This window comes from Vanacampus margaritifer, chromosome 15, assembly GCF_051991255.1.
Source record: "Vanacampus margaritifer isolate UIUO_Vmar chromosome 15, RoL_Vmar_1.0, whole genome shotgun sequence".
Lineage (NCBI taxonomy): Eukaryota > Metazoa > Chordata > Actinopteri > Syngnathiformes > Syngnathidae > Vanacampus > Vanacampus margaritifer.
Genome location: NC_135446.1, coordinates 19,364,163 through 19,378,289, shown reverse-complemented (window position 1 = coordinate 19,378,289; position 14,127 = coordinate 19,364,163). Strand labels below are relative to the sequence as shown.

At 43.7% G+C, this 14,127-nt stretch overlaps 1 protein-coding gene across 6 annotated transcripts in view; it reads right to left on the bottom strand.

Annotated features, from left to right (window-relative positions):
• The window catches only part of magi2a (membrane associated guanylate kinase, WW and PDZ domain containing 2a), an 80,638-nt gene that overhangs the window by 46,712 nt on the left and 19,799 nt on the right, over window positions 1-14,127 (bottom strand). The window lies entirely within an intron of this gene.

Below are 14,127 nucleotides of genomic sequence, written 5' to 3'. Positions count from 1 at the left end.
CCATGCCACATTTTTAATAGGATTCTATGACAATTTGATACTGGTCATAATAAAAATAAATAATTGCAAAATTGATTTTAACGTTTATTTGCTTCAAGACAGTCAAGTCACATTTTCCTGCCCTACTGACAGATAATTTAGCTTAAGTCATATATTTCTCGTTACTTTTGTTGCCTGTTTTTTTAAGCCCAGTGGAGTCGTTAACATGCCTGGCTCACAGTCGGCAGATCCAGGTTTGAATCTCAACGGGCGGTCCGCACCTTTGCCGACAACGCGGGTGACTCACATGCCTGTCTCCATGGCGATGCAAAATAAACGTAAGCCTGGATGAAATTCGGGAGCGGAGGCGAGGACGAGAGACACACGGAGAAGGGTGAGTCGGAAATCCTCTGGGAGAGGCGTGAAGGAACATAGTGTCAGGAAGCTACCGCCACTGAATACTAATGTCAGCCGGCGAGGGATGGGAGGGCAGGGAGGGGCTGTGATTTTGTCGCCGCATCTCACTTTCGTCAACAGCGGGCTCGGCGTCAAGTGAGAAAACCGCCTTTGAGCACAAATGTCAAAAGGAGGCAACGGTGACATTAAAGCCGATTGGGCCCAAGTGTCAGACGGCGGCAACGGAAAGGACACCACAGGGTCAATAGCGGGACCAGATGAGCGAGATAACCTCTGCACATTTGTTACGAGATGTTCACAATGACGTACAGTGCAAAAGTTTAGACACACCTCCTTTCCAGCGTTTTTGTAAAACATTATTATGTTTATTTTATATTGGCTGGAGCGCACCACCTCTGCCTCACAAACAGGAAATGGGCGTGTGCAATGGTTGCTACATGATCCGTTTCTTCTTCGGTACATTTAAAGTTTAGAAAAAAAGAAGAAAAAAAAAAGAAAACGATTTCTTCTTCGATTGTTGCTTCAGGTCATTCTGGTGCGCTGCTGTTGATATAGCGCCCCCATAATGGCGCAGGACTGCAACTGCAGTTAAAATGCATTGCTGCTGAGCTCAACAACACAGCTGCAGCGCTGTGTTGAGCGACAGCAGCAGCTCAGGCTGGAGTTGGCGAGCAAATTAGGTGGAGGTGGCCGCCTCTGAATTTTGTGCACAGGAAAAACCCTGATTTTGTAAACCCCAAATATTCTACCAAAAAACACAGATAACTCCAAGGACATAAAACAAATATGGAAAAACAACACTGTGAATGGTGCAGGGAAACAACCCCCCAAATTTTTTTTTTAAATTCTGCTTACTTGTTATTAAAATGCATCAAGGGGGCACTCAGTGTATGTTCTCTGGCTTTTAGCTCAATTAGAGAGGAGGACTGTACTATAATTGATGTTATTAGCGTGGTAGTGCGCTCCCCCCCCCCCCCCCCCCAGTTTGAAAAGCACTGCCTTTCACACAGGGCAGCGAGCAGCGAAAAAGCGTTGACGGCCAAATTAGTTTCTTGACTCCGCACCACTTTTGTGTTTCACTGAAAATGTCAACATTCATGAGCAGGGAGTTCAAATAAAAAACCCCTATTGTGCGCCTTCTTCTTCTGCCACTGCGGAATGTCAACGTCGCCGCATTCCCCGCCTCCTGAACGCTATCCCGCTCCAGACGTGTGGACAGAGCGCGACCTCGCAAAGTCGCACGGCCAAGAAACTTCAGGCAAACACACCGAACAAGAATCCCTCTAATACTTTCTCTGTTTTCTGCACGGTGCAAAATCCTGCATTGGGGTGGGGGTGGGGGGGGTGGTGATTGATCGATGAGGCTACCAGAAAGTTGTTTTGATTGTAATTGTTTTATTTGACTCTGCTCTGGTGCATTGGAGCCACAAAGTGGAGGCCGGGTGATTTATCCCGAAAGCATCGGAACGTGGGTGAACATGAGGAATGTGCACAAAAGGGCGAAATCTTTGCCAGTTGCCACATGTAAGACTGCGCTCATTGTTTCAAAGATCAGGATTAAGGACGTACGTTGCGACCGGGCCTTTTAGGGTACCGCTAAATTTCCCATCTTGACAGCTCCGGCAAAAAAACAGGATTTAATGATGGCGATTACACATCGCGCTGCGGATTTACGGACCTTGGATTAAAACCTGAATCTTTTCATAGAAGGAGCGGCGGGAATCATTCAAGCTCGGCTTCAGCTGGCCGAGGAGTCATGAGGAATCCCGCACAATGTGATCATGTGTATTTCACCAACATGCCTTGACCTATTTGCTTCGTAAAGTCACCCGTCTAAAAATAGGCTTCGGACGGGTGTGCGAGTGAGACGGCGATGGAGAGTGCAGGCGGAATCTTGGATTTCAATCTGCGTTTTTACCGCAACGCAGATAGTGCAAACAAACATCTCCCGTCAAGCTTTACTGAATACAACTCATTCAGAACAGACTGGTTTGGCGCCTAAACGGGTTGCCACAGATATTGAAACAAGACCTCAATAACAGGACAGCAGAGTCTGGTAAAGGACAAATTTGGCAACAAAATGTGTGTTGCAATTATTTCAAGTACAATCCAATCAGTTTGCCGCCTAAATGGGATGCTGTTGAAACTATAACAGGATGTAAACAGGAGGACGGTGAAGTGTGGCGAAAGACCATTTTGATACCAACATGTTTGCTTAACAACATTTTGAAAATGCTAACAATAGTAATAATAATAATCTAATAATAATTCTCAAATATGACTAGATTGTTGCCTTAATGGGCTACCAAATATATTGAAACAAGAACTACACTACAGAGACATAAGTAGTTGGCATAGAAACAGAAAGTAAAGAGAAGGACAGCTCTGAGTCTGATGGTCGCCTTTTTACAAAAATGTTTGTTGTAAATATCAAGCCCAATCTTTACTGATTTGCTGCCTGCCGTGAAATTTGAAAAATTGAAGTAAGCAGAAGGACAATCATTTTTGGTGCACGACCATTTTGTACCAACAAGTTGTAATAAATATTGTAATTTTGTACATGCAAATAATTCATAGTCATACCCAAGTTCTTCTCCGCCTAAGTGGGTTGCCATGAAACTTGAAACATAAATCAAAAGGACAATGACACTTTTTAAATTGAATCTGACGACCTATCACCGCAGTTTAAACTACTGCTAGTTTAACATCTTCCTCTTCTATGTATCCCTAAGGAGATGGATCAGACCTATCTAGTCCATCCGCAGTGGTGGTTATTTTCCCTTTTAGGTTTAATGTCTGTCGACCTAATCTCATCCTCTTAATTTGGCGGCTGCAGCTCTTTCCTTCCACTCCAGGGAGATCGGCGATTAGGCGGAGTAAAATGTCCAAAGCCTGAGAACCCGAATGAACCAAGATGAGTCATGCGGCGAGTCGAAGCAGCAGAGACGAAGCGTGAGGCCGCGCCGCGTTAAGGCCAATTATTTCAGGGCAGAATCAGGCCCGCTTAACCGAGCCTACCTGAGCGCCAGCGTGAGCTGTCCGGTTCTCTTGTAAGCATCAATAATAAATGTGCCCCGCAGTTAAACACACTTTTACACCGTACACAACACACCCTTCGGTTCAGGCGCGCTTATGCCGCGCTCAGCCACTACCTGACGCCGCTGCAGGCTAACCGTGAACTCTAAAGGGCCGCACTGGTACCTTGATTTACGAGCTTAAAGCATTTTTTGGTTTGGGTTCTTTGTTTAAGAAAATTAGCGCTATAAACACAATACAATATAAAGTGGTTTTATAGTGTAGATATGGGGTGATTAACTCATTTGCTCCCAAAAACATATAAATACGTTCTATTTTAAATATTACCATGCTCCCAAAGACGTATTTATACATGTTTTATGCTTTTTTTTTTAATGCTAGAGCATACAGAAGGCTTTGATGCAGCTTCTGACCTGAAGAGGTCGCTTAAAGCAACGGTAGTTATTACAAAAACGGCCAGCAGATGGCAGCAGAGTAGAAGAGATCAACCAGGGCCATGTTGAAAAAAAGCTCAGACGTTTTCAGAAACGGGATGTCGCCAGTGCCAGCCGATTTAAGCATTTTGACTGATCTTTCAAGGTCCACAGAAAATGTTGTGTTTGGACTATGGAAACACACATACTACCAAATGAAAGATTGAACTCTCATCTTTCATCAGAAAAAAAAAAGTTTGTTTGTACCTTATTCCGTTCTTCAGTAATCAACAATAGAAAATGGTTAGTTTCACCGAAATGCTCCGTTTTGAAACAAAAAGCGGAGAAAAAGAGCTTTTTGTGAAACGATGTCATTTCATGCACTCTAGTGAATTCTACACTTCTTTTTGTCCATGAATGATGCCACAAACACCTAAATAGTGCTTTACTTCTGTAATACACCACCACCAACAATGAAAAAGTGTTTTTAGATTGCAAAATACGTTTATTTCCATTCAAACGCTCTTTAGCGTTGGTCGATGCTTTTCGTCTTTGAAACAAACTGCTCGAGCGTGAGCTGCTTGCAACCGGTCGCCATGTTCTCTTCCCTTCCAGCCATTGTCCCCTCTAGCTCCGCCTCACGTCTTCTACTGACGCCTACCCAATCTTGTCAAAAAAAAAAGAGTCATTCCTGCCATCTAGGGGCCAAAAATAGTCATTAGGCTAACTAGATCTGCTTGAAACTTTCACCACAGCTGGCCAAGGCTTTCCTCCACCCGTTTCAAAAAATAAAAATAAAAAAATTGGATGACGTCTTTTAACGTCATTGGCGGCCCTCCGTAGGTTTTTACTTGACGTCTTTTAACGTCCATGGCAGTGAAAGAGTTAAGCACAGTTCTAAACAGATTTGTGAATAATGATGAAACATAGCTATATTTTAATGCTAATTGTTGCAAAACGGAAACAGATACAAATATGCTTTTTCGCCCCTGATGAAGTAAGAGTAAAGGGGTTTGCCTAGAGAAAATGGCTGGGAGTGAACGAGTTAAGTACACAAATACCAGGTATTGGAATTGTGCAGATACCGGTCTTATTTCACAGGTATCGGGTACACATGAAAGATGTCGATACCAGTATGTGAGCTGAGGTAATTTTTCAAAAAAATAAGTCCATAAAGCATACTGTACATAAACTGGCTCGTTCTTACCTTGGTTCCACTGCACTGCACTTTTGGTAATAATGACTATAATAACGAATGAAAACTTTTTATTGATGTTTGAGGTGTGGTACTCAAGGACAACGCCACTTTCTGCCGTAAAGCACATCAAAACCACTTTGAAAGGCTTTCAGGTGCAGCAAAGTCACACTACTCGCCTTTGGAGGGGGAGTGGGGGGGGCAAAAATAGCCTGCAGGCACTTATTGATCATTTGAAAGCCTTGAGGTTCTAAACAAAACTCTCGTCGCCACACAGGCAGCCACTTTGCTGAATGAGAACAGCAGGTATTGTGGTTGCTTCCGCTGGGGGATGCGTGGAGGATCCACCAGGAGAGGTGCTAACGATAATCCCATTCATCAGGATAATTGGCTCATGATTGTTTTTCATCAAGTCCCTGCAGATGCCATCAATTGGCGTGCGCAGATTACGGGTTTCCTCTAATCTCACCTGTGACGACGGTCCAGTTGTGTTTGTAGTGTTGGGTTTGAATCTTTTGCTTGAAAGAAGCCAGATAGAAAATATTTGATGAAGCTGACAGTAACATTTATGAACAAACCATTCGCATAGACGGGCATGATGAATGAATTCATCCGTATTTGCTGATCAAGAACTTGCATTTGAATCAACAGGGAGGCATAATGAATTGCACAAATGGTGCAAGTAATTCAGTTACAACTGGTTTGCTGTCAAAATGGGTTGCTGTTCAAACTGAAATTGAAAAGACGGTGGAGTTTGGTGTGGAACCGGACCATTATGTATGAACTTACTTTGTCAGAAATATTTTAAAATTATTAATACACAGTAATCCGTCCAGACCAAACTAGTTAGTACTTACTGGTATAAATAAATAGGAAGACAGCAGAGTTTAGTTTTGTTTGTCCCAAATATTGCGAGTACAATTTGGCCCCAAAATGATTTGCCGCCTAAATGGGCTGCGGTAGAAAGTAAACAGGGGAACAACGTAGTCCTGCGCAAGATCATTATGTATGAACATGTTTGTTGTAACTATTGTGATACTGTGGTCTTAAATAATTTAGTCCCGACTAGTTTGCTGCTTAAACGGGCTGCTGTGGCCATTGAAAAGGAAGACAGTGAAGTATGTAGCAGGAAATTATGCATACAATTAATTCCGTCACAACAGGTTGGCTACCTAAAGTGGCGGCGATGCAAATTGAAAAGAAGTGAACAGGGCGGTGACAAAAATTCAGCGTACAAAACATTTATTTTGACATATGGATTTTCTTTCTTTCCAACTCACAACAGCTGGCAAAACTACTCCTGCTACTGCGCCGTGCGTCGTCTTCTTTGAAGATGAGATGAAACTTTAATCAGCCCCATGGGGGCAACGCAACCCGGAGAGGCCGCCAGATATGCAGGCGGGATATTATAGATGATAAAACACATAAAGAGAGGTGATGCGCTACGCAACGGATCGCCATGGTGATAAATGGCCCGCGCGTGCCAATGATAGGCCGAACGCCGCGTGACGGATTGCCTAAAAGATGTTGGAATGTCTTATGAAACCGTCTTGAAACTTTCACCCCGTGCCACTTATTGCATTGGGATGAGCCTCGCAGTCACAACAGCCCGCCTCTAAGTGGTGCTGATGACCGGCATTATTGCAACGTAGCAAATGACATTGTGATAGCGTCACACCTCGCCAGTTGCCACGCATCAAATCGGTGGTACCGCTGATGGAATATTTCATTAGCGGCTTGGTCAAACACACTCGCGGCTCTGACAGCGCATCTGCGTGAGCCACACTCCTCCAAGAAGTAGAGCGCAGCGCATACAAAGATTTCAATCTGGCAAGATAAATAATTGCTTGGATATTCCACGGGCAGGACGGTGCAATTCGGGCCAAAGCAAAGGGGAGTTTTTTTTTATACGTTTCGGGCGTTGTCAACACTCCAGGCACGATTTGCACAACGGGCGATTGAAAACATTATTGGATGAGTACCTATTATTATTATTATTATTATTGTATTTTTTTGTTCTTTTTTTAAAATTTTTTTTTACCAGAACCAGAAGTATAGAAAAGACAAGTCGAAAAGCACAAAAATGAATAGCTTAGACATTGAAAAGTGTTTTTATCTTTATCTCTTTAGCTCCCAAAAACATATAAAAATGGCCAGCAGATGGCAGCATAGTATGGGAGACCAACCAGTGCCATGTTGCAAAAAGCTCTTTTCCCCCAGTGTTTTGAACAGGTTTGTGAATAATGATGAAAGTTAGCTATACTCTAATGCTAATTGTTGCAAAATTGAAACAGATACAAATACTTTTTTTGCTGATGAAAGAAGAGACTCTAGTCTTTCTTTTGGTGGGTTCCATGTTTTTATAGGAATAGGAAACACAATATTCTATGGGCCTCAAAATCCAGTAAAACAGCCGGGAGCGAAGGGGGTTGCTTCATAAATAGGCAGAAGGACATTAGAGATTAGTGCAGGACCATTTTGTACAAACATGTTTGTTGCAAATATTGCACGGACAATTTAGTCGGGCCCAAAAGGTTTGCCGCACAAATGGGCCGCCATGTCAATTGAAACAAGTGGTAAACAAAAAGACGGTTGGCGGTTTTCGTAAATTAATCTGATCAAAACCGTTTATTCAGCCCGTTTCGAGGATGAAAAGGCTTTGTGAACTGCTTACCATCGAGTTGGGACAATTCCTCATGGAGCCTCAGTAATTAACATCGCGAATGTTACTAAGCCAATACAACTGTGACAGCGAGGCCGCCTCCAAGGACTGGAACCCGGGGGGACCTTCTTTCTTTCTTGGATGGCCTTGCGGCCCGTTGCGCTCCCTTCGCTGAAATTGTGTCATTCCAAAGCCGACTGAACCACCGAGAGGAGCCAAGTGGGAGGCGGCGGCGGCGGCGGATGATGTTTTATTTCATTCTTTGCGCTTTTAAAAGATTTCTAACATAAATCAGAACAAGCGCTTTACATTCATCGCGTACACTATTTTAGTACGCCCTTGTGGCACCTCACGGTGAAATGCAACACGAACGTTACAGATAAAAAATAATCTATCATTTTTTTGTGTATGGATGAGAACAAACAGAAAAGCGGTTTTCCTTTAGACAAAATGGATGAATGGATGCTAAACATGCAACACTTCCTCCAATTATATGTGAGATATGGGTCGGAAATACAATTAAGGTGTTTACATGACAGCTCGTGTAATTACTATGTTCCCTTTGACTAATGATATCCCTATTAATGGAGAGCATATAAATATAGAAGGATAATGTGTGTGTATTTGTGAACACTTCAGAAGGAGGGACTGTTGGCCGGAATAAAAACGCCCTTTTGGGTAAAAGAGTGCAGTCTCTGGCCATGAATATTAAAGCCGTCGCTAGTCTGGTTCTCCGAAGCTGCTCTGTGGACCAAATCAAGCATCTTTCTTTGTCCTCACATGAGCCACCACTTGGGTGAACTTTTTACAGAAACAACCTGGGAGTTGGTTTTGTTATATCTATGTGCAATATAGCAGCCATAGAGAATATCACGACTGGGCTTGAGTCCAGAGTGGCACATATGGAAGTTCATTAAGCATTCTAGTGAGGTTTTTGGCAGCTTTTGCGACACTGATTGCGTGACAAACCCACTGAGTTTGGCCTCATTTAGGATGAACCAGAATAATAAACAGCAACAAATTACAATGTTGCACATCAAATTCTAATTCGACTCCACAAAAACGTATGTTCTGGGGAAGAGTTTTTTTTTTTTTACTCCTCGTCTGAAACCGATCCTTCAGGATACACCTGCCCACTGAGCTACACACAACCTTAAACGTACCCCAATCCCTACATCTACACATACCTCTATAGTCACCAGTACCTCTAAACCAGTGGTTCTTAACCAGGGTTCGGTGAGTCAGTCTCAGGGGTTTGGCGGAGGTCAAGCTACAGATTAGTCCTCTTAATGACTAGGTGACTTGAGCTCCGTCATTGTGGCTTGGCGTCTTCCTAGACCATCAGGTCACATATGGGCCACTGCCCTAAACTTACTCCAAGTTTAAAATTGATGCTTAAGGGTAAAGACATCAGTTGTGTAGGTATATGGTTAAGGCTTAATTAACCCTATACTTACACACCGAGTTACCTATAACCCTTTAACCTACCCCAATCCTTAACTCTTTGACTGCCAAAAACGTTAAATAACGTTTAGTAAAATCCTATGGAGGAGTGCCAAAGACGTTAAAAGACGTTTTTTTTTAAACAGAGGTGAAACTAACCATTTTCTATTGTTGATTACTGAAAAACGGAATAAGGTAGAAACAAACTTTTTTTTCTGATGAAAGATGAGAGTACAATCTTTCATTTGGTAGTATGTGTGTTTCCATAGTCCAAACACATAATTTTCTGTGGACCTTGAAAGATCAGTCAAAAATGCTTAAATCGGCTGGCAACCACGGCATCCCTTTTCTGAAAATGTCTGGCAGTCAAAGAGTTAAGATCTACAGTCCTACTCCAACCAACTCACAGACCAGAACAGAATCCAAATATAGATGTAGGATGTAACCCTAGATTAGCACTAAACTAACCCCAAAGCCACCCATAAACCCTGTGTTCATTTGAGTCTCAAACCCTTAGCCCGATACTACAAATTGAGATACTTGTGGACCTGAACCTACCACACTTGACCCATAGGCCTTCTATTTCCTAATTTACCCCTAAAACTACCCAAAGGCACCTAATCTGCTGGCATAAAATAATCGCCAAAGGCTCGCCGTTCCACTTACTCGTTCAGATAAGGCCAACGCTTCGTTAGAAACTAGACTGTAAGCGCAGATAACCATCGAGGAGTTGTCCATTCAAAGCGGAAAAAATGGTAGCGAGAGGACGAGATTTCAGCAGCGGTGGGTGTTTACAAAGTCCAAGCTCAAATGAGTTTTGGCAGATGGCTGCGAAAAATGTCGGTGATAACAGCGGTCATCTCTTGGTGGAAATTGACCACGAGCCACTTTAAGGTGACCGAAGTGCATTAGTGACTACACAAAGCTCCTTTTTAAATATAGTCCTAAACATCAAGGAGCTGGGCTTTTTTCGTCGTTACTTTGTAATAGAAGCGTTGTTGGAAAATCCAGTCGAATGTCTTTCTGTTACACGACATGGGAAGGAAAAGCGGCACCGAGGAACCAAGCTCCATTAGGATCCATTCGAGTAAGCGGGTGAATAATGTAGCGCTGTAATTAATGCTCGGGTAGGCTGGAAATGCACGCGGACCGTCGGTTCAGGTCTCACGCAAGCCTTTTGGTAAATGAGATGACATTGTGAAATGGCGCCTTCCTTAAGATACAGATTGACTGCCGTATGTTTTGAAAGTGGGCGGACTGCTGACTGACACAGGATCGTCTTTTGTGATTGGTGGGATCCTAACTAAAAACATCCTTTTGCTGCCTTTACCAAAACTGTTGACAATGACGGACACATGGACGGTTCATTTCCGAAAGGTCAGCAACCAAACTTGATGTTTAGTGTTTACAGGGATGGCGCTGCCCTTAATTACTTTCTGCTCCACCAAATTCGGGTCTGAAAGTGCAAAGACCCCGGACTGACAGGTAAGAAGGGGGGCGTCGAACATGGAGGAGTATGCGGGGAAGAAAAAAAAAAAAAAAAGAAAGACGTGAATTTTAGCAGCCGAGTCTTTGACGCAGGCGGGGAGAGGAAAGGGTTGCCATGGAAACCAGCACCGTGCTTCCAATGAGCAAGGGAAGAGAAAGGGGACAGATTAAATGCATGACAGAAATTGAGCTTTTGATTAAAGGCGTCTTTGTGATCCCAATAACCCTTTGTTGTGTCCATAAATATCACTCAGGCAAACCTATAACTTTAGGGTTGGAGGACTGCTATATGAAGGGGCAATGGGGGAGTTGGCTGTTAGTCTGTTTATTACCTCACTAATGACTTTATTAGGCATCTGGCTATCAAAAACAAACAAAGACGGGGGGGTGGGCAAAAACAGAAAAAGAAACTGTTGCGGTCGGATTATGTCTCTCGCAGAAGAGACAGACTGTGGGAGGACGCGGCGAAAAAGGCAAAGCGTGTGTTTGTCGCTTTCCGCCGCAAGACTCGACGATGATCAAACCAATAACGTGCGTGTGGACAGATGGAACATACGCTCCATCTCATTAGGAAACAGCCTCAGCGCTGCACAACCGGTTACCCCGGCAATCAAAACAAACTCCCAGAGAGAATCAAACCCTCCATTAACTCACATTCTAACCCATAAGACTAGATGGATAAAACGTCTTGGGACGTACCTCTCAATTGGTTAACGATCCAATAAGGCTTTTCACGAGTCAGCCCTAATTCAAGATGAAGACTTCCTGGGGACAATTTCGGACCTTGGAGGAATCCGTAATACAGGGACCACGATATCCCTAACCCTCAATATCTTAACACCCAAACCGCTTATCCTCAACTCCTTATCAGACTAACCCTGCAATAAAACTGCTCTGGCCCTACAGACAAGGACGTTCCAGCCTACAATCACCCCCCCCCCCCCCAAATGGATCACTAAGTGCACAACAATGTCCATTTTCTATTACATCCAACAAGTGACGTGCATGCCCCCTTCTATTCACCTGCTCCTGACCCTTTGATCGTCAAGCGTTATTATTCAACACTAGACACCGACCGCGCGCTACGCTAAGTGGCTGCACCGCCAAAAAGGTCACATATTATTGTGTTGATTTGCTTGCACCAAGAAGACAAAAGAAGCAAACAAGATGGAAAGAAGAAGAGCGGGGCTAATAATACCTTGAGAGATTCATTTGAATCCAGTTGACATTCAAGCTTTCACTTATTTGTTTGCTGCGGCAGATGAGTCTGTTTGAAATCATTTTCTATAAATCAGCGGACGCATGCAATCGTCGCAGGTCAACATGTGTCGCGAGTCAGCTTCTTTATCGCAAATTCATTTCACCGCCTGACGTCATTTTTTTTTTTTTACCTTGCCACACTTGTTCAATGCGCACCTCCGACTTCCACCCCCTGCTGCTGTCCACCTCTTACATCAAATCTACGTGGATTAGCCGACGATAGGCCCGATTTCACAACGGCTCGGGCTATTAACGCTCTGACCTTGGATTCCAACCAGGCAATTTGTCTAAAGCGCTGGCCCTTTCCACCCACCCCCCCCCCCCTTTCCCAGCCACTCACTCAGTCCAAGTTGCTCCATTAGTATGTGAAGCAGGGACTCTTACCTGTCAGCTAACTCCCGCTACCTCCCACCCCCCCCAAAAATGTCTCTACTTTCCAATCAGCGCCTTACGTTCAAACTGCTGCGATGAGTGCTTCAGATCTTCGGCTTATTATTCTCTTTCAAGCCTCGAGGTTTATCTCACACATCTCATCAACAGGCAACCATGAACAGTTTAGAGATAAGCACGGTCTAATGTTATCTTTTCATCGCAACTCCAAGAAGTCAAGTAGCTCCAGCAAGATACAAAATGTTGGTGATAGACGATTTTGCCTATAGCAAACATTTGGACTGCTTTCTGGAGTAAGCCCCACGCTTGGCAATAGATATGATTTCCCAGCTTTGTTGCATGTTATTAATCTCCAATAGCAAAAATACAGGCAACACGCAAAGGAAAGGGGAGGAGGGAGGGCCTAAACCTAAAATCCCCCTTTTTGAATCCGCTTTTCATTTCTCCCAGAGCAGTTACGATTAGACAAAGAGTGACAACAAAGCATCTGAGATACCGATTTATCTGATGCGTGATGTTTGGATGATGGACGACTTCTACAGCCTTCAAGAAGCCAGAATCACAGCCATACGAGGCATATCAGTTCAGGTTTCACGGACCATCAGAATATATTACCCGAGTTCATGTCGAGTCAGTTACTTTATAGTTGTTTGTTGACTACCTAAACAGGCCTCAATAAGTTTGTTAGATGCTTAGTACAACTACAAGAGCCTGGGGGGGGGAAAACGGACTCACAAGAACACAGATGCACATACCAGGATATTGAAAATGATGAGGAAAGAAAAAGTCCAATTACTCACATCACTTTGACCCACAAACAGCAATTTAAGTGTATTTGGGTCAACATTTTTATTCCAAACATACCTCTTGTCTTTAATATTATTACCCTAGCCATCCATTTTGTGGTCTTCATTTGCCATTCAAGTTGAACATGATGTTCCACATTGCATGGAGCAATTTGCTAGCGCTACGCAAAAAGCCCTGCGTCCTTCCATCCTGCATCCTGCAGCACCGAGGCCCATTGTGGACGACTCATTACAGTACTGTTAAGCCACCCTTTCTCCATGCAGTCCATTTACTTGTTGTCTTTCTCTCCCTGTATTTGTTCTTCCTTACTCTTCGCCCTTGTCTCCATCTGCCAATTCAGGAAAAATGACGCTTGCCCTCAAAAACAAATTGTGCTTGCAAAAAAAAGGGTCTCGCATTCCCGGACTTAAAGAGAAAGAGTTGCTCCATTAGGGGTGCGAGGGAACGCGAACCACCAGGGAGCTGGGCTTAATGACACGGCTCTGGCTGCATATGCAGATAAGCCGCAGCTATCACAGCCCCTTAAAGATGTAATGAGAATATAAGAAGAATATACATAATAGAAATGACTAAGGTAGTCTAATAAAGTCTACACCGGCACAGTAGACCCAGAGGCCTTCCATCCAAACCTTTCATTTCCACTACTTAACTGTCAGCTCTTGCAGTGCAGCTAATGCGGCAAATTAGTGTGAGACAAGACGCTTGAATTCGAGAGCTGGGCCTCACGTCCAAATCCAGCCTTCGGCGGCTAATCAATTACATCCGCCACTTCAAACCAGATACCAAATAAAGGTGCAGCTCAACAGACAGCATTTCAGGTATCTACCCCAGGCTAGAATCTTTGGAAATGATTGGATGAGATACCCGGGAAAAGGACCTTAAACAGAGCTTGAAGGAGTGTAAATAATGCACGGTTGACCTTAAAGCACAAGTTGTAAGAGTGTTGGCGAAGCAAACCGACATGACGTAACAAACGCAGAGTAACTCTCTGGATCTTTTGTGGGAAGCAAAACCAGAAAACCGACAAGGGTAAAAAG